At 33.8% G+C, this 15,414-nt stretch overlaps 1 long non-coding RNA gene and 1 pseudogene across 1 annotated transcript; both read right to left on the reverse strand.

The window, feature by feature from the left end:
- Positions 1 to 6: 6 nt before the first annotated feature.
- LOC110019088 lies at positions 7 to 4,032 on the reverse strand. The gene is made up of 3 exons (XR_002293426.1): positions 3,806 to 4,032; positions 254 to 344; positions 7 to 158 (listed from the first exon to the last, which is right to left on the reverse strand). It is a non-coding gene; the product is annotated as an uncharacterized LOC110019088 (long non-coding RNA).
- A 572-nt stretch (positions 4,033 to 4,604) lies between these two features.
- LOC110019006 lies at positions 4,605 to 6,559 on the reverse strand (annotated as a pseudogene).
- Between the last annotated feature and the right edge of the window lie 8,855 nt (positions 6,560 to 15,414).

Genomic DNA, 15,414 nt, shown 5'->3' on the forward strand with positions numbered 1-15,414 from the left:
ACAAAAAAATGCATCATGACCTACATGAAAATTTTCTAAAACTATTATAAGTTCAAAGAATATGAGAATAATAATTAATCAATTCAAGCCACACCTAAAAATTAATATTTAGAAGTAGCATGTTAGCAACTTGTTCCCGACCAATGTCATGACACCACCTGAACAGAAAAATACTTCAATTAAAAAAATAGAATAGACACTAAAAACTCGTTAAAAAGTCACTTTAAAATTTTGTGAAGGTAGTCGAACTTACTCTTAAAGATGGGCATCCAAAAAGGAAGTGAGCTTTTAGCAAATCCTAGCACAAGACCAGACTGAACTGCTTCGCTCAATTCAAGCCAGAGCTGAAGCAAAATTATAAGAAAACTTTCCTGAGTACAATACTATTGGAAAGATTAAAAATGGCATTTACATACATAGCACACGATTCTTAGGTATTTTCATATCTCACACCTAAACTTTCATATTTACATGCATATTACTTAAATCCTTACCATCACATAACTTAAATCCTTACCATCGCATAAGAAAATGTCATTATTATTAAATGTTTAAAACTAAAATATACATTTTTATGCATATATTTATAACATCAAAGTGTTATAAATTTAAATATCAAACTTTATGTCTTAGATATATAAATACATAATAATTGTGTGCTTCACTTAAAAAAATATAGATGCTTGCTAACCTCATTTCAAGCCAGCACTGAAGCAAAATTATAAGAAAGCATTTCCTGAGTACAATGCAACTGGAAAGCTAAAAAAGGAACATTTACATGCATAGCACATGATTCTGGTGTATTTTCATGTCTCACACCTAAACTTTCATACATATCACTCAAATCATTACCATCATATAATAAAATACCACTATTATTAACCTATCTAAACTAAAATGCACCTTTTAATGCATAGATTATAGCATCAAAGTGCTAACTAAACTAAAATGCACCTTTTAATGCATAGATTATAACATCAAAGTGCTAAAAATTTAAATATCAAACTTCAGGTGTTAGATATGTAAATACATAATAATGTGTGCTTCACTTAGAAAAATACATAATACAAACTATAGATGTTTGTTAATCTTATCATGTCAAAAAACTAAGCTTTTTATTTGCAATCCGTTCACATCGAACAATAGCAACCATTACCTAACAATGATGAAGGCAAACTTTGCTTGATATTGGTCGGAAACAAGCTGCTAACATGTCTCCTCTAAAGATAATTTTTCATGTCTTGAATTGATTGATAATTATTCCAATGTTGCTTGAAATTTTAATGATTTGAGAAAAATTTTCATGTGAGTCATGATGCATTTGTTTTGCCTTAAAAATATAACATTACAATTTATTATACGTGACAAAACAAAAGTTTGAATCTTTATTTTTTCATCTTGGATTCATCAACACCCATCCAAAATTTAATTATTTTCTACTACTTCATTATAAATTTATTGTTTTATGTTTTTTCTTTCCTTTTTTTTCTTTTTAGTTTCACTCATCTTTAGAGAATATAAGATATTTTGTTATTATTTTTTATTTTTTCATTATACAGACTCCATTAAAACACTAAGAATCAGTTCTGAGGGAAGACATTCAAATTGTATAAATTTTGTTATCTTCTACATCTACTCTCTGAGCCAATTATGTCTACTTCATCTCCTACTTATTTTTATACAATCAACGTTGATTATTTTCAGAATTGAGATTATGTTGCTAAGCCTGATTCAAGTAAAGATAAAGTTTAAAGTAAGTTCTTTAATATAAGTTTCATGTTATGTTATGCATACGTATTATATAAATTCTTTTATATTTCACTTGTTTCCTGATCTCTAGATTGAGGTCACAGATTTGCTTAGTTTTGAAGAAAATAGAAAATAATTCAAAGAACTCGAAGCTAGTATTACAATAATTATTTGTTGATAATTACCTGTTCTGTGGGATTAAATGAACCCTTAACAACCATATAGATCAGCAACACTATATGGGATATTTCAGGCGCTTAAGAGGGCAATTTATAAAAAAGTTGGTATTATAATAAATATTTGCTGTTAATTACATGTTCTATGAATTGTTCTTCTTTCTATTCAAAACTAAACAAAGTTGTGACCTTAGCCTAGGGATCAAGAAATAAGTGAAGTATATATATGAGTGAAAATTATTAAGATCAAAGTTATGAAAATGTTTTTATCTAATTATTTAAAAATTTAGCTTTCATACATGTAAGATTGAAATCCAGGTGTTAAGATTGTCCGAAGAGCCTACAGAACTCAATCATCTGCAGTTGGCTCTTATTGAAATCCAGGTGTTAAGATTGTCCGAAGAGCCTGCAGAACTCAATCATCTACAGTTGGCTCTTACTACAGGCTGCATTTGGAGCAGTTTAAGTGGCGTGGCACAATGATATTTAGTGTTTGCTTCATGCGGTGAGACAGCTTATTTGAAAAAAAAATTTAAAATGCGGTTGCGGGCTTAATCATGCGGCCTACATTTTATCGCTAAAAGTGTCAGTCTTTTTTTTGTTCTTTAAAAATATATATAGATATATTTAATATGTATATAATTTTGATTTTGAAAGAAGAGACCAAACGGATCTCATATACTTAATAGTTTAGATAATTGAACACAATACCACAAATGACATCATCTGGAAAGATAAGTGTATCACTTGACAGTAGGCACAACTATTTAAACTAAGAAATTTGTGGCATTCAGTTAGTTTGCGAAATTTATAACCGATAATTCTCCTATATAATATAAAAATTAAATACAGTTTAGATTATCTGGGTTACTAATGCTCCTATAGGGGCAAACCCCTACAATTAATTACATCTCAGACAACCAAAGTCACCTTAAAAAACTCTCGATTAAGATCTGGATTTCGTCTTCAACAATTCAACATTTAGTTCCCACAAATGCTTGTAGGGATATCAAATGGGAAATGCTCAATGTGGAATAGTTATTTCTGGAACTCATATGAGTGAATAGTAGGAAATATCGAAGATACTGAAGAAGCTTCAGTCGCATCTCAAACTAACATATGATTTGACTTTACAATTTTAAAAGAGAAGTTATTTAATATTTTAATCCTACAATTTATTTAGAGATTCATGATTTATATTTGCATAACATACAATCATAAAAACGGCCTAAGAAGATATGAGGATTTATGTCGTACCGAACGACAACCTCGGAACCCTAAAAAAAGTTTGGGCATTATATTTGCACGATATACGATCGTGCTGAAGTCTAAAAGATAAAATGAAGATTTATATCGTGTCAAACAAACAATCTCAAAATCCTGAGGGCGTATGTTATTTAAGACTATGGAAAGTTCAATTGATTATCGTCCTTCGCTTCGTCTGGTGGTTTGGATCGTCGCCCGAAAGTTGACCACTGCTCGATCACGTCGTTTCCTCATTCTATAAAAAGAGGAGAGAAGAGAGAAACCATCGACTTGAACGACCTATTCTACGTTCTTTGTTGTTATTTAGTGTGATATTGTGCAATGTGTTTTGAATTTGTGTTCGTTATTGTTGAAGAAAAGAAATGTAAGGTATTTTATTTTATGTTAAGCGACACCTGTTAAGATCTCATGATTTTATCGTCTCAGCATTACTGTTAGTTTTGGATTTATTTAATCTAAACAAACTAGATTCATTTAGATCGGAGAATTCTTGTTAACAACCATAAGTTACATCATCCAATGAATTCTCATAAATCCAAAAGATGAATTATTAATATTATTATGTTATATTTTTTATATTTTTATCTTATTAAGTGGTTTTGGAAAGAACTCACCGATGTAAAGTTTGATGTCGTCCTTTTTATCTACTCCAAGGTAGCTTCACGAACATCCAACGTCTCGATCACAATTGGGTTTACCTCACAAATATGCACAAAGAAATTGGTTTGAGAATGTTATTCAACATAAGATTGTAAAGGCTTGTATGTGAGTGTACTATATATATGAATCTTAAAATATGTTTATATTCTTGTGCAATGAAATTCATCAATTTTGAAAATAAACAAATTGCTTAAAATCATACACACCACTTTAATGTTTGCGTTTAATATTTAAATATGACTTTAATGTTTGCGTTAAAATTACAGAATATTTATATCATACAATTCTTATATATATTTATGCATGTCATCCAAGACCTCATATGTATATTATTATTATTATTTACATGTGTTATTTTATCTATACATGAAAAGTTAATGTTTGGATGGTAGAAATACATAGAAATCAAATTTAAAATATTAGCAATGTAAAGAAAAAAGGATGAGAGATATTTGCACATAAATACTATAATTTAAGTGGTATAAATACTTAAGAATTGTGTGCTATATAAGTTTCCTACAAATGAGGAAGGCATGAAGAAGGCTTTAAAAGTTTCAAATTTTCTTTCCCAGAACAATTGAGAATTCACAAAACTTCTAATAGAAATTTACATACATAATAGTACACAATTCTTATGTATTACAAGTCTAACACCCAAACATTCATTTATACATATGTGTCACGTTAATGAAGAAGTATTTTTTTTAATTTGAAAATTTAAAATGGTAATATTTTGATGTGATGTGAAAATTTTGGGTGATATAAATGTAGCAAGTAAAATTTAGGTGTTAGATATGTAAAGTCATAGGAATCAGGTAGTATGTACGTAAAACCTCTAAAATTAAGCAGTGGTATTATTTTTGTGGTATAAACAATATAGGTGGCATAAATGTAAAGATTCAAAGTTTAGATGCTAAAAATGTAAATACATAGGAATTAAGTGTTGTGTATGTAAAACTTCCCAAGCATCCATATCACAAGTATGTTATGACGATTCACAAGAAAATGTATGAATATATAAAAGGCAAGAGTTAAGATACAAACCTCCGTGCAATAGATAGAGAATGAACTTCAAGTAGATTTTGCTATGGAGGGAAAGGGATGCGGCATTTATAACTGAGCTTCTCGTTATTTCCTTTTTTTCGGCTTTCTGGTCTTATTTTAAGAATATATTCAAAGGCGAGGAAGATACTACTTGAAACCCATATCAGAATTTTTTCATCTCTATCTTCAATTTCAATAGCCATCAGACAGATAAGAGAGAGCCGAGCAAACATCAGTGAGAACTTCCTTGTCAGTTGAATGGATGATACTACATGAATCTTATATGAAAGCTCCAGTGAAAAAATTGTTACTCTATTAGTGCTGAGGCAAATAACTCCAACACATGAAACAGCAGCTTGTCATTCTGTAGAATCAATATAATGCAAGGCCGGACATAGCACTTAAAAATTCTAAATTTATCAGATTGAACATCAGCCTTAATTTCTTCTGAAATAGAAGAAGTAGTAACAACACTCTCGCCTGAAAGTATGGAGGGACTTTTATCAAGTGTGATGATCATATTCAGCATACCATGTGTATTGTCTAGAGACGACTTCTGTGAAATTTCATTGAAAAAGTTTTTTTGTACAACAACTTCAAAACCAAAGAATTGTCTCCAATAAGAGAAAAGCATGAAGAGGCATAATCTGCAAGGAACTTAAAAGGATGTGTCAGATATGGACTGTATCTTACAAGATCCTGCGGGATTGCAGTCTGAACCTCTGGAGCAATAAATTCGACAGTGGAGCTTACTGGCTTTTCACCAGCAAAAGCTATAAACAGCTTATTCATGTCATCAAGGACTGAAGTCTCTTCAAAGGACACTGTTATTGTGCTAGAAACCGCAATCCTCGAATTCATCTCCTTCTTGGAAGCAACATCTGCAAATGGCTTTAGCATGGGTGTATTTAATTTTCATAATATCAAAGAAATGAGGTTCTTGAACATCAAACGTGCCGAACTTATTCAATCCAGGAGCGAAAACGTCGGCAAGTCAATGAACCCTATCCGCAATAGCCTTCAGCCGTTTAGGATCATGGTAAACTGCATATATTGCAGCCATGAAAAGGAAAATACAGCACATGCCGAACATGACAGTGATGGGAAATGCATTCACATTGTAAAGAACAACACAAGCGAATATATTGAGAGTAATACGAAAGAAGTTCATGATTGTGCTTCCAGCTTCCTCCGGAGTGTATTGAGACCTCATCTTCATGATAGATGGCCAAAATGTCCCAACACAAGCCTCAAAGGTACAGAAGCCAAAGAGCTGGATGCAGCCTGCAACTAAAATGATGTCCCCTTTTACGCCAGTAGATGGCACTCTCAAGAAAGAAAATAGTACTGCGGGATAACTCAAGAATATATAAGGAACTAAAAGAACTGTGAGCATATTAGTCTTCCAGCTTGTACAGTCCAAAATCAACAAATATATTGTGGCGAAAGAGGCAAAGAACTTAGCGGGAAGACTCAAGAATATGTAAGGAACTAAAAGAACTGTGAGCATATTTGTCTTCCAGTTTGTACGGTCCAAAATCAACAATTATATTGCGTCGAAAGAGGCAAAGAACTTGAGAAAGTAGGTTCCGAATCCGAGGCCGCTTCTGAGCATGAAGGCGTGGTCAGCAAGGTTCTTGGCAACCATCCAGAGCTCACGTAGATCTGAATTAATGAGATCTCTGCTGATTTGATCCGTCTTCCTAACTAGATACCTTAATTTTCCCTTTCTTACTGACAAGAGAGAGAGCAGACTCCAAGAAGAAGAAGAGGTTGATTTACAGGCTCTTCTTCAAAGAAAACCCGAGGGGTCATAATGCAAGAAAGACCACCGCATCGACCGTTGCTTACCGGACTTCATTCCTGAGCACCAAGAACAGCCGTGCGGGAGCCAAAATCCTTCATCTCCAATGCCATCTCTGAGAGACCAACGAAATTTCCGCCGAGAGAGAGGCTGCATGAGGAGGTTTCCGGCGAGCAGGAGGGAGAACTCGCCGGCGAGGTCCGGCGAGGGCCGGCGAGGGCCGGCAAGCAGGCCGGCGGCACGATTTGAGGCGAAGAAGGGATAGTGGGGCATCTCGAGGATCGGTTTGCAAATGAAAGGGGAAGAGAAGCCGAGGGTTCGGTGTCCGGCAAGAGAGGCCGCCGACGGTGCGATTGCGAGGAAGCGAGAGAGGGGAAACGGGTTCTATGGCAACTACAGAGAAAAATTTGCCTTCTCATTTTTACCGAGCTGCCCTCTCCGCAGATCACCGATATCCTTCAGATCGAAGCTCGACACTCCAGCTAGATGGGGATGAGCGGGCTCGTTGTCGAACCGGCAGCCGGAAAACCTGTAAGGGGCGGCTCTAGTGACGGTGCTGAGAATGAGAAGTGGGTTGGATCTGATCTTGGTGAAATATTTGCGTACATAAGATGTACGCAAATATCTATCCTGGGTTGATGTAATTTTAATAAAATTATTTTACTTAGAATGTAATGTTAATGTTATTTAATGATTTGTTATGTATATATTTTGTAATATGATATAAAAATATGAGAGATATAATTAGCTATTTAATTTACTAAAAAATAAATTAAAGTGAACGAAATATTATTTTAAAAAAAATATTATAACTTAAAATATGAAGTTTAAGCAATTTACATAAAATAAAATGATATACTTTTTTTATTTTAAACAACATAGTCGATATTATTATAATTAAAATAAAATTACTTAAAACTATACATTATTAACTTTTTATTTTATTAGTTTTTTTTAGTACTTTTGATATTTAGGAATATTCTTCCCCGTGTTATTCATGTGTTATTGTGTGGTATTTATGTGTTATTAATGTGTTATTTTGTTATTATAACACCAGGAATATTCCTAGGACATAATAACACATGAATAATACACAATAACACATGAATAACACGGGGGAGATATTTCCCGTGTTACTGCGCCGTTTTTTTTTCTCTGCCACGTAGGGTGTCGTAGCGTTATTTTACGTAGCGTTATTTTATTGGCTACGCATGTTACTCTACGTGCGTAGTATTGATGTAATATTTTTTTCTCGAGAAAGAGAGTGTCGTATGTGCATATGTGAACCTAGCCCGGTAAGGTTGATGCATTTTTATTTAAGTCATTTTACTTAGAATGTAATGTTAATGTTATTTAATTAATAGTTATGTATATATTTTGTAATATGATATAGAAATATGAGAGAAATAATTAATCATTTAATTTACTAAAAAATAAATTAAAGTAAACGAAATATTATTTTTTAAAAAATATTATATCTTAAAATATGAAGTTTAAGCAATTTACATAAAATTATATACTTTTTTTTTTATTTTGAATATTATTATAATTAAAATGAAATTACATAAAACTATACATTATTAATTTTTTATTTTATCTGTAATTTTATTAGTTTTTTAGTACTTTCGGTATTTTCTTTTAAGTGAATTATATATTTTTAAACAGGGGCAGAATAGTCATTTTTTTCAGAAACAGTTGTTTCACGACTGTTTTCAGATAGCTGCAGCAAACAAGCAGCCAGTTTCCCCGCAGCAGTTTTCTGGGGCAGCATAGCTGCAGCTAAAAAGCTGAGAAGCTGTAGCTGTCCCAAATATATGTTAGAGCCTTAGATGTTAGAGATTATTGAGAGGTTATTGAGAGGGTATCGGGGGTTATATCTGCAACATATTCCCTGTAACATTCATGTAATATACTTGGAACTTAAAAATATATGAAAACAGAAGCGTGAAACTTACTAGAAGGTACAGGTAGGTTACAGGGAGTATAACACAGATATAACCCTTCAATACCCTCTGAATAACCTCCCTGACGTACGTAACGCTGCGTACGTCTTGCGTATGCAAATTTTCTCCAACGAATGAGGTGAGGGATTTTTGGGGGTAAGACGTGAGTTTTATAAAGGATTTCTTATTTTTAATATTATTTAATAATATTTATTATTTAAAAATATTGATATGCGTGTTATTTGCTCGTGCACAAAATCATAGCAACATAAGTGTCCTTTAGAACCGACATTTCGAACTCACTTGTATGCTCCGTCACTTCATCTGGGGTCGTTCGAACAAGTTTGTCGACGATTGTGTCAATTTAATTCTGATTCGAGCATGACGCAACGAATGAAATCTTTTGGTCCGACCAGAGTCGTTCAACAAACAAAATGTTGAACGGTTCATGCTTAAGCAACAACCAAACTCAAACATACCGCTCTTGGCAGCGGTCGCTCATGACACGTGTCGAAAGATTTCCTTATGTCTTTCTCAATCCCTATAGGAACTCAACTTGAGTCTCAATATATTGGTTTTAATCGACTCAACTAAAAATTGAGGAATCGAAACCAACCATATGAAAATTACAATGAGTAAAGAGAATGGCTCAAATTTCAAAATAGTGTGGGTCCTAGTCTACTTCTCTAGGAGACTCGAATGGGAAAATCTTAAGGCTAGATCTCAGGCACTGAAGAGAGAGAAAATAATACCTCATAAAAATGAGGTCAACAAACATATTACTTGTGTTGCCCCTACACACATTCACGTCTCTCCTATGTCCTGACAGTTCGTTCACTTTACCCCACTCCCCTTTCTCCTCTATCATGTCGCTGCCTTAGTGATTCCCCCTCCTCTCTCGTCATGAGAAAACCGTCGAGAATCACATGTTCCCCTTTTCGCTATTATCCTCCGATATATTCTTACCTCTCTCTTTGCTCGTACTTAAATTTCCTATTTGTGGTTTATGGTTGTCGTTTGTAGCTTGATTTTTTAGGTTTATCGCTTTGCTCTATGAAAAAATGGTTTCTATGAATGCTCCAATGCAATCATATTTTCTAAGAAATTTTTAGTTTGTGGTTGTAGTGTGTGCCTTGGTTTTTTGTGATTTTGGACTTTGTTCAATAAAGAAATTGATAATCTAAGAGGGGAAAATCATCACATTACATATTAATTTTATTGTGAAATTTGGAAGTTATTTGGTGTTTTGGCTCTTTGCACTTTGCGGTTTTTTGTTCGCTGTAGTTTCTGGCTAGCTGTTTGCGGTTTGTGGTGTCAATGGAGAAAATTAATATAGAGAGAGAGAGAGAGGAAAACACCATATTACATATCCTTTTTCTATGAAATTTAGAATTTTTTAGATCTATTTATCATATTACATATCCTTTTTCTATTTTCATTCATATTTACATACATATGACCTTTGATGCTTTAAACCTAGAAAAATTATTGCGTACGTACGGTGAACCAATCAAAATCCTCCCTCAACCAAAAAAAGTGTATGCCAGTGGGCCCCAATTTAATATCTTTTTTTAAAAAAAAAAAGTTATGATTGGACAGTGCACGCAAGTTGCGCGCGCTGTCCGCACAGAATAAACGCTCTTAAACCTATGCAAGAAATGTGTATTTTAGTTTTTAAAAAATGATAATAGTGTTGTTTTTTATGTGATATTAAATATTTGTGTCCTATGTGTTAGGTGTACGACATGTAAATACATTAGAATTGTGTGCAATGTAAGTAAATGCCCCAAACTTAAAGTGCTTCAACATCATTTGTATTTACCTAAGGTATTCAAAATGAGGTCTCTTTTACGAGGGCTTCTAGCCTAAGGGCAAATTTTTATTTTGTAAACCTAAGGATAGTTTAGTTTATTATTATTATTGTTATTATTTGGTATTAATAGGGTTGTTATGTTTAGGGTTAGGTGATGAGATTGGATTGGATTGTGAGTCTTAGGTCTAGGGTTTGGGAGAGATTTCCTACCTCTCGAATTGTAGGAAATAGAAGAGATTGCCTACCTCTTGAACTGTACTTTCTTATCTTTTGTAATTGTGTGTGTTGTTTGGATTATTGCAATAAGAATTTCAGTTTGCCCTAATTTTTACGAAAAATTGTGTGGATTTCTGTGTCAAATCATATCAAATTAGTATTAGAGCCCAATTTTGAGGTCTCCACAGAATCGCTGCAGGCATTTGAAACAACCATCGGCATGAGAAATAGCAGAGAAGCCTTGCTCGGATCCCTTCGTGACCCGGTGATACAATCGTTAGCAAGGAGGCCACCATTGGGTCGCAACACAATGGTAAGGTTTTGATGCGAAGGATTAGAGCTTACTGAGATCAAAAAAACATTCTTGATAGAACATTGCGATACAGATGTGCTTAGAGCTTGTTATGAAGAAGACGAAGGGATTGCAAAGGGGCATAGCTTACTGTGAAAGAGACGACTTAATGTGATCACGACTCACACTGATCGCGACTACAGGCCAGCAACGGAAGCGTGGCAGTATACACAATACATTAACGATTAGAGCTGCTGAGAAGCCGCGAGATATCGCGGCGAACGGAGGCCAAAGCTCCCAACTTTTGAAAGAGGCAACTAAGAAGCATCAACGGGATAGCAACGTACAATGCTCTAAAACCGCGCGCGAACGGGAAGCGCTGGGGATCACGACGAACAGAGATCTGCAAGCCTTAATTGCGGCTTGATCTGTGGGAGTTTAGCCTGTTGTGGAACCGATGAGGTCGCAACTTATTTCAGACGCAGCATGATCTTGCTACGGGTCAACCTGTGGGATTGTGGCTTGCCTTGTACGGTACAGTGCCGATTCTTAGAACTTTGTGCGGATGTTTTCACCTTTTGGGGACCAAAAATAATCTAGGAATAATGACAGCTAAGAAAATAGATAATTTAGAGAAGAAAGTAGAGGAAAAAGAACAATCAATTTAGATCTATGTTGGAAGAAATGTTTGCTGCCATAGAGGATAAAAGTTCTATTTTATCAAGTAGGATCATGCCTCTATTAAATAATCAGGGAGGATCATTCCGAGAGCTTGGGGAAATTCGAGAGATGATAAAGAGGTTTACTGAGATGCAATCCAAGACCTCGCCGACGATTCAATTTGCAAATTCTACTGAAGGGTTGACTGGACATTCATTGGCTAAGTTAAAAGAAAAAAAGATTGAACGTGAGGAACACGAGGAAAACATCCACGATCACGAGCCCCCTCTCAGGGTTTTTATTAGTGGTGTATTAGAGATTTTTGATGAAGGTGGGTGGGCCGAAACGTGTGGAAGAGATTATGCAAAAGATATAGTAGAAATGATGAAGAAGATAATAGAGTTTAAAACAAAACCAGCCCCATCCGTTGCGGGGTCGAGCGACGGCGTTGAGAACATACTCCAAAAACAACAAACAAAAGGATTCACGCGACATCAGGGCAGCATCACTACATCAAGCGGATCGAGAGCTGTGGTATCGAGCGAAGAATGTATGAGTGCATTCTTGTATATTTGACTGATATATTTGGTGTGATCTTAGGGTTATTCCAGAAAAGGTTGTCTACAATGAGAACTATAATGATTGTTTAAGATTATGGAGAGCAATATCATTATAGCTAGCTTGGATTAAAATTCATCGGTACACAAATCTTTGTTAGCTGTATTAGTTTCATTGTCCTATTTTTCATGTACTGTAATTTTATTAATCTAAAAAAATTTTTATCTGAAAAGCATAAAATCAAATTCTTCTTTTTGTTTACCCCCACCCATTTCTGAAATGGGGCATTTACATACATTGCACACAATTATTATGTATTTACATATCTGACACCTAAACTTCTATATTTAAACACATAGCACCTAAACCTTTAATATCACATCCAAAATTAGACTATTATGACTTTTCAGAAGTGAAATACATCCTAAGTGCCATATATGTAAATATGAAAGTTTAGGCGAGAAATGTAAATACATAAGAATTGTTGTTATGTATGTAAATTTCCCTTTTGTAAGGGGAAATTTGTGCCAGTGGAATTGTGTACAAAATGAGTGCAAGGTCTGGTTCTTATATAGATTTATTTTATCTTCAAACCATATATATATGTTTTAAATTTGCTTTCGTTTTTTAAATTGATAGAATATGCTTAAAAGTTGATTTTCATTTTTTTGTTTTCTATAGGCTGTTGCTGCATTCGGAGAAGCTTTGTCGTACAATCCACAGAGCTTAGAAGTTTCTAAGAAGATTGAGAAGCTCACTCAATTAGTAGAGGACAAGAAAAGGACTGAAGAACTAGAGGACATCAGGTCTAATGTTGACTTGAGAAAGTATTTTGAGCCCTTTAAATCGGAACTGGTGAGCTGGGTATATATAGAGCGCTCAAAGTGCTTCAAATCTTTTTGAAAGCCTTATTTAAGCTTTTTTTTTTTTTCCTTAATGTTTTAAAAATTTCAACTATTTCTCTATATGTTTACGGTTTGGAACTCCTAAGTTTGTATATCACCATCGTTGTTAATTTATCCCAACTATTTGGCCTCAGCTTTATGAACCATAATGCTCCATTTGCCCGTGTTGAGTGTTGCGCGAGTATATAAACCTATTTTGTGTCTATTAGGTGAGTCAAAAAATGACCTGACACGACAATTTAAGTTAAACTTGACTCGAAAACTTTGGATTCAGGTTGAACCAAATAATTTTTGGGTTGATTCAGGTCAGGAATCCAACCAATTTAATATTTTGAGTAATTATTATTATATATTGCTCAACTTTACATGTTTTCTGCACGTATAATCATACTGCTAAAATCATAAAAAGGCTATATTTTGTTTTTATACCTATGCAGTTTTTATAATTAATATCAATGATTGATCGTTCTGGATTACTGGAAAATGATTGTATTGGACCATCACACTAAGATGCTGTGCGTATAATGGGATCAGAATCTAGATTTGGAGATTAATTATAATGTTGATGATAATGTAAAACAAACATAAGATCTGGCATAGACCCAATATAGTTAGACATTCACATATGATAGAAAACCCATTACCTCTCAGCTCCCAAAGCTTTCAGAGCCCATCTCACAGGCAAGCTTCTGTGCTCAACACATCCATGGAATCCTCTTCCTCTTCATCAACTGTTTCTTCACCAAGAGATGGAAACTGAGTTTCATAACAATCCTTCAATTAAACAGCATTTTGGTGAAACTGATTCAGAATCCACCACTTCATAAATAAATTTTTGGAAATTTTTTCCAATTAGAAAATTGAGGTCATATAACATACTTCTTCCCATGTGCTTGAAGCAATTGGATCAGTCAATGCCTCCAATCTCCAAGAGCTGAATTTAGAATGCATTCAATTCTATCTGGTTTCTCATCCAAGCGGATCACAACAAAGACAGATAAAAGCTTCAAAGCCTGCATTATGCTCAAAAAACAATCAATTAGCATGCATGTTAGTAAGATAAAGTAGATGCATATGTAATCTAATCAATTAGCATTATGCTCAAAGACATGAAAGTTTCAAAGCGTGCATTATGTTAAGAAAATAATCAAATAGCATGCATTTTAGTAAAGACAAAGTAGATGCATATGTAATCTAATCAATTAGCATTATGCTCAAAGACAGGTTCATAAGCATGACATACCTCCTTTTTTTAAAAAGAATAACAAAATGCATATGGTGCATGCCCTAAAAAGTATCCTTCTCAATCCGGAAGACCAATAATATAAATTCAATCAATTAAGGTCACATGCATACAAACTTCATAAGCTAGATGTTCTGGTTGTTTTTGTCAAATCTCAGTTTAAGAATGTTTTTCGGGCAGTCAATGAACACAGCTCTTCAAACCTCCAAAATATTTGAATTGATATAATTTATGCACACACTAGCTTCCCCAATCTCACTACTAAAGTTTTATTAGTGATAGAAGATACCTTCTACCTTACCAATGTAACAAAATCGACTAAAGAGGTAACAATCAATAAAGCCGCATAACCAACTTCATATTATAATTGCCTCCCTAATTCTAAATATCTTCAGAATGAACTCCTCAATAATGAAGATCAATGAGCTTCAGAAGTATGGAACAGTTAGATTATCCAAAGCTTATACGTCCTATCCACGAATAGCTTCTGATTAATAGAAAACTCATAACCTCAAGTTTATAATTAATTGGGTGATAAAGTTAGAAGGTAGTCAAACTTACTCTAAAAGCTAAGCATCCAAAAACGAAGCGAGTTTTTTACCAAAGCATGGCACTGGACTTGACTGAACTACTTCACTCAATTCAAGCCAGCGATGAAGCAAAATTATAATAAAGTTTTTCCCGTGTACAATGCTATTGGAAAGATAAAAAAAAAGTGCTTATATAATGAACGATTTTTGCATATTTTCATATCTCACACCTCAAATTTTATATTTACCTGCATATCACTCAGATATTTACAATCACATGAAAAAATACAACTATTATTAACTTCTTTAAACTGAAATACACCCCTTTTTATGCATAGATTTATAACGTCAAAGGGTTATAAATTTAAATTTTAAACTTTAGATGTTAGATATGTAAATACATAATAATTGTGTGTTTCACTTGAAAAACACATAATACAAACTATAGATGCTTGCTAAAATAATCAGATGCCAAAAAATTAAGCTTTTCATTTGCAATCTTTTCACACCGAACTCTAGCAACCATTACCTGACAATGATGTAAGCAAAATTTGC

The sequence above is a fragment of the Phalaenopsis equestris genome, unplaced genomic scaffold, assembly GCF_001263595.1.
Source record: "Phalaenopsis equestris unplaced genomic scaffold, ASM126359v1 Scaffold000001, whole genome shotgun sequence".
In the NCBI taxonomy this organism is placed as follows: Eukaryota; Viridiplantae; Streptophyta; class Magnoliopsida; order Asparagales; family Orchidaceae; genus Phalaenopsis; species Phalaenopsis equestris.